The sequence below is a fragment of the Papio anubis genome, chromosome 9, assembly GCF_008728515.1.
Source record: "Papio anubis isolate 15944 chromosome 9, Panubis1.0, whole genome shotgun sequence".
NCBI classification, from domain to species: Eukaryota; Metazoa; Chordata; class Mammalia; order Primates; family Cercopithecidae; genus Papio; species Papio anubis.
Window position 1 is genome coordinate 40,870,480 of NC_044984.1, and position 10,612 is coordinate 40,881,091.

General features: G+C 40.0%; 1 pseudogene; it reads right to left on the bottom strand.

Moving 5' to 3' along the window:
• Positions 1–1,918: 1,918 nt before the first annotated feature.
• On the bottom strand, positions 1,919–2,510 carry LOC101016955 (annotated as a pseudogene).
• Between the last annotated feature and the right edge of the window lie 8,102 nt (positions 2,511–10,612).

The window sequence follows — 10,612 nt, forward strand, 5'->3', positions numbered from 1 at the left end:
GTTGGTGGGATTAATTACAGCCTCGAAAGCTGCTCTTGGGGCCATAATTGGTGCGGTAATTTCCTTCCTCCACTACCCATTCTAGATTCCCCTCACTCTCTGCTGGTCTAGGTAGCTGCTATGGACTGAATGTTTGGGTATCCCCAGAATTTGTATGTTGAAACTAGTCACCAATGTGATAGTATTAGGTGGGTGATTTGGAAGTGATTAGGTCATGAAGACAGAGCCCTCGTGAATACAATTAGTGCCTTTATAAAAGAGGTCCCAGACACCTGCCTTGCCTCTTCCACCATGTGAAGACACAGCAAGAAGGTACCAGGAAGTGGGCCCTCATTAAACACTAAATTTGCTTGTACCTTGATCTTGCATTTTACAGGTTACAGAAGTACAAGAAATAACTCTGTTGTTATAGGCCATGTAATTTGTGATACTTATTATACCAGCCCAAACACACTAAGACAGTAGCTTACCTAGTGGAATAACTCAAACCCTCTTCAGTGAGGGGCCCAAGTCCTTCATCACCAAATTCTTTTCAGGTTGTAGCTGCTACACTTTTCCATGGACCATGTCAATTGGGCAAGCAAAAACCAAGAGAGACACAAATGGGTCACTTGGGTATCAAACATATTCTTTCGTATCCCTTTTGTGGAACAGCTACCCTACTGAAATCAGGATCAATTACCCTTGCTAGAATGGTGACTCCTCTCCTTGTCTCCTTGTTTCTTGGAATGAGAAGTCTAAAATGACCAGGCAGCAGCTTACACTCCACTCCATGGGACTCTTGTTGTGTCTGCTAGTGGAACCATTTTCTCTCTGGTAGCCGAAATCTCTAAGTTAAGGAGAAAGAAGGTACAACTTCCCTAAGCAAATCTCTGGGAATCATAATATACAGAGATATTCCTATTTCTACTCTTTAGCTCCTGGATTCTTGTATTCTCACATTTGAGAATATCAGTTTAGAGTGTACACTGAGTCCTGGGGTATGGTGCCTCCTCACAGGGTATCCTTTGCAACCTAGCACCCCAGCTGAACCTCTAACAGGTCATCCCAGTGCTCAATCAGTACCAGTTTCTAGGTGGTGTAGTATATAGTAGGACCAGTGGAGCCCATGGTCCTGTGCTCACTGCTGTACCAAATCCTAGGTCAGTGGATCAAACACTTTTAGCCCTCAGTGGTACTACCTGAGACCCTTCAGGCAGGAGATCCAACTTGGAATATGTTTCAGTTCCAATAAAGATAAATTGATACTACTTCCAGGATGGAATGGGTCCTGCGTAGACAACTTGTCACCAAATAGCTCGTAGGTCTGCTGAAGGAATGGTGCTGCCTTGGGGGCCAAGCATTGGCCTCTGTTGCTGGTAAATTGGACATTTGACAGTGGTGGTAGCTAGATCAGCCTTGTTAATTGGGAGCCATGCTATTAGGCCCATGTATAACCTCCATCTCTGCACCTATGGCTACCTATTGGGCCAATACTAGTGTAACCAATGGCAGAGACTGGCTGATGTCATCTGGCCGGGACATCGTTCCTTATGGTTATCTAGTGCTTCTTTGATGGATTCTCTCTGTTGGGTATTAACACATGAAGCAAAGATCTTCACATTTCATGTCCATTTTATAGGGTCATCCACATGCCTCTTTCCCAGACCTCTTTATCCCCAATATTTGTCCTTCCAGCCCGTGACCAAACAGGAAGCCTTTTGCTAGTGCCCATAAATTAATGTATAACTTTACTTTGAGCCATAAACCAAAGCTCTGCCCACTTACAGGTATTCCCCTCACTGCTGTCTTTCAGGCCACTCCTTAGTGATTGCCTGTGGCACTTGGACATCAGAACTGTCACCTTTGGGTTCCCCCCAAAACTAGGGCAGCAACGGAAAAAGGGCAGGCGAGGCCAAGAGTGAGGAATAAATACTCTTTATTGGGTTCGGACCAGGAGTCCATGGGTCTTGAGTACCTCTGTGTATCTGTCGATACTCTTCTTCACATTCTTCTCAGCCTGTTTCTGCAGCCTCATAAACTGCTCCTTCCCCCTTTGCCCCTCCCCATTCTTTCTCCTAATGGATCTTGACTTTCTCCTTCCTCTTCTCCTCCAGAATGGCTGTCACTGCTTGGTACTTCCAGGCAAATTTATGAACCAGGCGCCCCAGGTAGGCAAACTTCTGTGTGGGCTTCAGGTGCACAACCCTGAGTAGAGCAGAAATCACCATCCACTTTTGCAAAGGGCAGGGCACAGGGAGTGTGGATCCCACCTTGAGGTGGTCCAAGGTGGCCAGGCCTCACTTGGTTTTATGGGGCAATATGCCACTCATGGTTCAGCCAAAAGATGCAGTTAGGTGCCCGAAAGTGGAAGAGACTCAGAAGTGGTAGGGTCTAAAGAGAGAGTTGGTGCTCATGGTCTTGTGGAAGGTTAGATACTGAAACTTGTTCCTGTAGAAGTTGACAAAAATGCTGGTGTCCTTGCAGTGCAGGACCTCCAGCTTCCTGCCCAGCGGTACCTGCTTGGCCATTATGACCACCAGGCAACTCAGGAAAGGCCTAGGCCATCCGATTACCAGAACCTGCCCCTTCAACATCTTCAACAGCCACTTGGAAAAGGCCAGAAACTATTTTACCAAAGGGGTTTAAGTCTGCACTGCAGATGGCATGACCTTGCTCCATAACCATAGAGATCTGTGTTGTGATCTTCAAATGGGACTTGATGCAAACTTTTTAATTTTTACAAAGGCAAGGAAATTCAAACATTGAAATGCGTAAGAAAATAAAAATCTTTCCAAATCCCATAACTGGAGACAATTTGTCGATTCATCAATATCCTAGTGAGCATTCTTTTAGACCTTTTACTATATATTTATACAAAGAAAACTACGTCTGTAATTGCTGCTTTTTTTAAATTTTGTTTTTTATTTATTATTTACTTTGTTTATAGAGACGGGGTCTTGCTCTGTCACCCAGGCAGGAGTGCCGTGGCATAATCAAACTCACTGCAGCCTCCAACTCATGGGATCAAATGACCCTTCCATCTCAGCCTCCCCAGTAGCTGGGACTATAGGCACACCACCACATCTGGTTAATTGTTTTTTGTTTGTTTGTTTGTTTGTTGTACAGACAGGGCATCGCTATGTTGCCCAAGCTGACCTTAAATTCCTGGTGTCAAGCAATCCTCCCTCCTCAGCCTCCCAAGGTGCTTTGGTTATAGGCATGAGCTACTGAATCCATCCAAATTGCTTTTTTTTTTTTAAACTAAACACTATGTCAATGAATTTAGACATACATCTTTTTTTTTTTTTTTACTATTTACACGATGAAATGCATATTTTGTTATAAATTCCTTTTCACATTACAGTTAGGTATATTTTGTTGTATGTACCTATGACTTTCATTTCAGGACTGTAAGGGAGTGTTACAAAGTATTTATTATCAAAAGGGCATGAAGTCAGCTGGGATTGAGAAGCACTGCTTATAGATGAACACAGAGTATCTTCAATTTTCAATACTAAAAATATTCCGATGAACACCTTTGTATACTCATGTTTTGCAGTGGGTTTGTTAGGCCAGATGGTCCACATGTGCAGAAATTCGGCACATTGTACCAATTCACCTATATACCAACAGGGCATGAGAGTGCCAGTTTCCTCATATGTTCACCAACAATAATGTTGCCATGGTTTGGATGTGATTATTTTGCCAAAACTCATATTGAAATTTGATACCTAATGTGGCAGCAGTGTTCAGAGGTGGGACCTACTTGGGGATGTTTAGGTTACAGGGACACCACTGTCATGAATGCCTTCTGGCTGCAATGAGTTCTTCCTTTCTCAGGAATGGATTATTTTACATCAGAGACAGCAGCTTGCTAAATAGTGCCTGGGTTCCTCAGTTTCTCTCTCTTGCTTCTTCTCCTTCTTCTCTTACCATGTGGCCTCTTTGCATACACCTGCCCCACCTTCCACTCTCTATCATGAGTGTAAGGAAGCAGTATGAGGCCCTCTCTAGATATAGCTGCCCAATCTTGAACTTTCCAGTCACCAGAATCATGAACCAACTAAATCTATTTTCTGTATAAATTACCCAGCTTCAGGTATTCCATTACAGCAACACTTAAGTGGGGACTGTGACAAATGTAGTCCTCTTCCATATGCAAGTCACTCTTCCCTTAAAAGCTAGTTAAGATTTTCTTAAAATTTCTATTCTGTGTCCTGGGGTAGAGTCCTTCATGTGATTCTGAAAGTTCCAGGATTTTACTTTATTTCTAGTAATTTCTGGTTTTAATTTCTGACTTTAATTGATTTCTCTTTTCCATTTTTTAAAAATAACAGCTATATTGAGATATACTTCATACACTACACAATTCACATATTTAATGTGTACACTTCAGTGGTTTTTAGTACATTCACAGAGACATGCAACTACTACTACAATCAATTTTAGAACATGTTTTTCTCTTTTCTTTTCTTTTCTTTTTGTTTTTTGAGACAGGGTCTCACTCATTTGCCCAGGCTGGAGTGCAGTGGCCAGTCTCAGCTCACTGCAACCTCCACCTCCCAGGCTCAAGTGATCCTCCCACCTCAACCGCCCAAGTAGCTGGGACTACAGGTTCACACCACCATGCCCAGCTAATTTTTGTATTTTTGGTAGAGATGGAGTTTCACCAACTCCTGGGCTCAAGCAAACCACTGACCTCAACCTCCCAAATTGTTGGGATTACAGGGGTGGGCCACTGGGCCCTGCACAATGTTTTTTTCATCACCCTCTAAAACCCCATATACCTCAGCAGTCACTCCCTATTTTCTCATAACCCCCCAGTCCTAGGCAACCACTAATCTACTTTTTGGGTGGATTTACCCTTTGTGGATATTATATAAAAATAGAATAGTCAAGTATGGGGGCTTTTGCCATGGCTTCTTTTACTTAGCATAATGTTTTCAGGATTCATTCATCTTATAGCATGTAGTAGTACTTCTTTTCTATTGTTGAATAATAGTCTGTTATATATACATATCACATTTTATTTATCCATTCATCCGTTAATGAACATTTGGGTTGTATCTACTTTTTGGCTGTTATGAATGATGCTGTTATAAACATTCATGTACAAGTTTTTCTATATATCTAGGTATATATATTGGATATATATCTAGGAGTGAAATGTCATATGGTAACTCTATGTCTAACCTTTTGAGGAACTGCCAAACTGCTTTTCCAAAGCAGCTGCACCATTTGACATTCCCGCCAGCAGTGCATGAGAGTTCCAATTTCTTCATGCCCTCAACAATGCTTGTAATAGTCTGTGTTGTTGGTTATTGCCATTCCATTGAGTGTGGATTGGTATCTCATTGTGGTTTTAATTAGCCTTTCCCTCATAGCTAATGATGCTGAACATCTTTTCATGTGCTTATTGGTCATTTGTGTGTCTTCTTTGAATGTCACTTAGATCATTTGTGCACTTTTAATTGAGCTATTTGGTTCTTTATTATTGAATTGTAATAATTCTTAACGTATTCTAGATACAAGTCTCTTATTAGATATGTATTTGCAAGTATTTTCTCCCATTCTATGGATTGTCTTCACTTTCTTGATGGTGTCCTTTGCAAAACACAAATGTTTTTAATTTTCATGATGCCCAATTTATCCTTTCTTTTCTTTCCTTGAGTGTGCTTTGGTGTCATATCTAAGAAACTATTGTCTCATCTAATGTCACAAAGAGTTATAGTTATGCCTATGTTTTCTTCCAAGAATTTAATAGTTTTAGCTCATACAGTTAGGCCTTTGATCCATTGGTTTTTGCTCATGTATATGCGTAAATTTTGTGTACATGCAACTTTATTCTTTTGTTTCTGGATATGCAGTTGTACCAGCATCATTTGCTGGAAAGATTATCCTTTCCCCATTGAATTGTCATGACAGCCTTGTCAAAAACCAATTGACCATGAATTTGAGAGTTTATTTCTAGACCCTTAATTCTCTTCCATTGCTCTTTATTTCCATCTTTAATGCCAGTACCTTACCATTTTGGCTAGTGTAGTTTTGTAGTAAATTTTGGAATTGGGAAGTGTGAGTCTTTCAACTTTGCTCCTTTTTTTTCAAGGTTGTTTTGCTTATTCTAAAGCAAATTCAAACTTATTCTAAAGGAAATTCAAGAGAATTTCCATATAAATTTCAGGGTCAGCTTGTCAATTTCTATAAAAAATTTAACTGGGATTTTGACAACGATAGGTTGAATCTGTAGATCAACTGAGAAATACTGCCATTTTAACAGTATTAAGTCTTTCAGTCTAGCACCTGGAGTGCCTTTTCATTTATTTAATTCTTCTTTAATTTATTTTAACAATGTTTTGTAGTTTTTAGAGTATAAGTTTTACAGTTTTTTGGTTTAATTTATTCCCAACTATTTTATACTTTTTGATGCTATTGCATCAATTTTCTTACTTTTATTTTCAGATTGTTCATTGCAGCATATAGAAATATAACTAATTTTTGTATATCAATCTTGTAGCCTGAAACCTTGCTGAACTTGTTTATTAGTTGTAATGATGTTTTAGTGGATTCCTTAGGATTTTCTACATACAAGATTGTGTCATCTACAAATATAGTTTTACTTCTTTCTTTCCAATCTGAATGCCTTTTACTTCTTTTTCTTGCCCAATTGCCCTTTCTACAACCTCCAGTGCAATGTTGAATAAAAGTGGTGAGAGCAGACATTCTTTTCTTGTTCTTGATCTTAGGAGGAAAGCTTTCAGTCTTTCATGATTAAGTATAATGTTAGTTGTGGCTTTTCGTAGATGTCTTTTTTTTTTTCTTTTTTGCGACAGGGTCTCACTCTGTCACTTAGGCTGGAGAGCAGTAGTCCAATCTTGGTTCACTGCAGCCTCAACTTCCCAGGCTCAAGCAATCCTCCTACCTTAGCCTCTGGAGTATCTGGGACCACAGGTGTGTGCCAGCATGCCTGGCTTTTTTTTTTTTTTTTTTTTTTTAATAAAGAGGTCTCACTGTGTTGCCTAGGCTTGTCCTGAACTCATGGGCTCAAGCAGTCCTCCCACCTTGGCCTCTTAAAGCGTGGAGATTACAGGAGTGAGCCACCATGCCCACGCCTGTAATCTTAACACTGTAGGCGGTTGAGGAGGGAGAAGTCCGATGCCTGATAAAACACACATCTTTTATCAGGCTGAAGAAGTTCCTTTGTATTCTTAGTTTGTTTAATGTTTTCATCCTGAAGGGATTTTGTCAAATGCTCTTTCTGCGTGTATTGATATAATTATATCATTTTTGTTCCTTATTCTAATGATAATGGTATATTAAATTAATTGATTTTCTGATATTAGCCAGCTTGCATTTCAGGGATAAATCCCACTTAGTCATGGTGTATAATTCTTTTTATGTGTTTCTGGATTCCGTTTGCTAGTTCTCTTCTGTATTTTGCAATTGATTCTTTGTCAATGTCCAGATATTAGGCCAAATATGGGGCATGTCCACTTTTTGATATTTTCCTAGATAAGACTGTTTTGGTCATTTTTCGCTCATTCTGGTGCCTGGAAATGGAGCTCTTTATGAGTCTTGCTAGGGAACAAAGTCCATTTCTTACTGTAAGAATTAAAACAAATTATTATTACTGTATGAGTTTAATATTATTTCTTACTATAAGAATTAAAAGCTAGGCATGGTGGCTCATGCCTGTAATTGGTAGGCCAAGATGGGCAGATCGCTTGAGACCAGGAGTTCAAGACTAGCCTGGGTAACATGTTGAAATCCCGTCTCAAAAAAAAAAAAAGGAAAGTCAGGTGTGGTGACTTATGCCTGTAGTCCCAGCTACACAGGAGGCTGAGGAGGGAAGATTATTTGAGCCCAGGAGTTGGAGCTTGCATTGAGCTGTGATCACATCACTGCATGGCACTCCAGCCTGGGCAACAGAGCGAGAACCTAGCTCAAAAAAAAAAAAAAAACAGAATTAAAAAAAAATTTACTTTTGCTATCTTCCTTGGTGCTAGGGAAGAGGCATATGGTCATTCAGACACACATTAATTAATATTTAATTTGGTAGTGAATGACACCTAAAGTAAGGTCTTTCTTTCTACAGCGATACTGTTTGCATAGCAGAATCAGGCTTGAGGCATGATTTAGGGTGTTTTATTCAGCTATTTAGTCTCAAGCCTAGTTCTCTAGCTCTCTTAGTAATTCATGGCACTGCCAAGATTTTTTTACTTTTATTTTTCTTTTTGATCACCATGAGCAAACAATTTCCTTTTAATAAGTCCCTTTTTGCTTAATTCAGCCATAGTCCACTTTTATTAAGAGCAACTAGTAGCCTTGTCAGATAAAACACTTACATATGGCATTGTTGTTAGTTGACTAATAGCAGTAATTCAGGAGATGATGTCAGAGATTACATCAATGACGAACCATACAGAAAATAATTTAATATTGAATATTTGACTTTCATTTTGAAAAGAATAGTGATGTCCATTTCTCCCAACATGGCCCCAGCCTTCCACAAAGTGCTTTACTCCATTCTCTTTACATTTTATTCTCCCAGCTCCATCCCTAAATCCTTGATCATTTCTTAAGTAGAGGAGTTTATCTAACTCTTTTTTCTTGCCAATCCCAAGTGAGTTTTAAAGAACTTTTCACAAATAAAGGCATCTCTTTTCCCTAAAACAAAATGGTTCCCCTTTTGTTTCATCCCACCTGATATGGTTTGACTCTGTGGTCCCACCCAAATCTCGTCTCAAATTGTAATCCCCACATGTCAAGGGAGGGACTTGTAATCCCCGTGTGTTGACCGAGGGAAGTGATTGGATCATAGGGCTGTTTCCCCCATGCTGTTCTTGTAAGAGTGAGTTCTCATGAGATCTGATGGTGTTTTTTGTTTTTTGTTTTGTTTTGTTTTGTTTTTGACGGAGTCTCGCTTTGTGCCCAGGCTGGAGTGCAGTGGCGCGATCTGGGCTCACTGCAAGCTCCGCCTCCCGGGTTCACACCATTCTCCTGCCTCAGCCTCCCCAGTAGCTGGGACTACAGCCGCCCACCACCACGCCTGGCTAATTTTTTGTGTTTTTAGTAAAGATGGGGTTTCACCGTGTTAGCCAGGATGGTCTCGATCTCCTGACCTCGTGATCCGCCTGCCTCGGCCTCCCAAAGTGCTGGGATTACAGGCGAGAGCCACGGCGCCCGGCCGATCTGATGGTTTTATAAGGCAGTTTTCCCGACTGTTGCTGGCTGTCTCTCACCCGCTGCTATGTAAGATATGTCTCTTCCCCTTCTGCTATCATTGTAAGTTTTCTGAGGTCTCCCCAGCCATGCCGAACTGTGAGTCAATTAAACCTCTTCCCTTTATAAATTACCCAGTTTCGGGTGTTTCTTTATAGCAGTGTGTGAACAGACCACCACATTACAATTGCATGTTGCTTTGTCATTGCCAATCTGACAGGTAACAAAAGATATCACACTTATACAAACTCAGATTTGTTGCATTTATTGTTGTTGTTTTTTGACAGAGTCTCACTCCGTCACCCAAGCTGGAGTGCAGTGGAGTGATCTCAGCTTACTGCAACCTTTGCCTTCTGGGCTCAAGCAATTCTCCGGTCTCAGCCTCCCAAGTAGCTGGGATTACAGGTGTCCACCACCACTCTTGGCTAATTTTTTTGTGTTTTTAGTAGAGACGGGGTTTCACCATGTTGACCAGGCTGGTTTCAAACTCCTGACCTCAGGTTATCTGCCCGCCTCAGCCTCCCAAAATGCTGGGATTACAGACATGAGACACTGTGCCCAGCCTATCGCATTTTTTAAAATTGTGGACTAGGATTTCTTCTTTTCTGAATTGTCCGTTATTTTAACTATTTTTCCACGTTGGAATATTAGTCTTTTTCTTATTCTTTTGTAGATTCTTTTAAGCTCCTCATATACAGGGAATATTAGTACATAGCATAAATATTGCAAATAGTTTCCCAGGTTGTTATTTGACATTTGACATTGTTTATGATGAAGTTTTGCTTGTTTTCCTAAAAAGCAAAACAGACTTTTTCATTTTGTTTCTAAGAAATAAAAGCTTTCTTTATGACATCTAGATTTCATGTCATCTTTAGATAAGCTGCCCCCACTGCCTTTGGCACAAAAATCATATAACTGTTTATGTGTCTTTTTTCTCCACCTGTAATTCATTAAAAATTAGAAAACTGATGTCCAGATTGATAATATGACTTGCCCAAGGTTTTACAACTAATTAAAAGAAATAGGCTACAGAAAAGATGGTGGTCCTACTCAAAGCATTAATGCATAATTAGCAGTACCTTTCTTAATTAAAAATTTTAATGTTAAGTGAGTTTTTTTACCCTTTAAAAATTATGACTATTTTCTGGAAGCTCTTTTAGGAAATAAAAAGAAATACTCTCTTAAACACTGATAATTGAAAAGACACATTAGGACTTATTAGACAAATGTATATTCACAGTCATGATTTTCTTTATTAAAACATATGGGAGACCAAGCACAGTGGCTCACGTCTATAATCCCAGCACTTTGAGAGGCTTAGGCAGGAGGATTGCTTGAGGCCAGGAGTTCAAGACCATCCTGGGCAATATAGTGGGACCCTGTCTCCACAAAAAATAAAAAATGAAAAAAA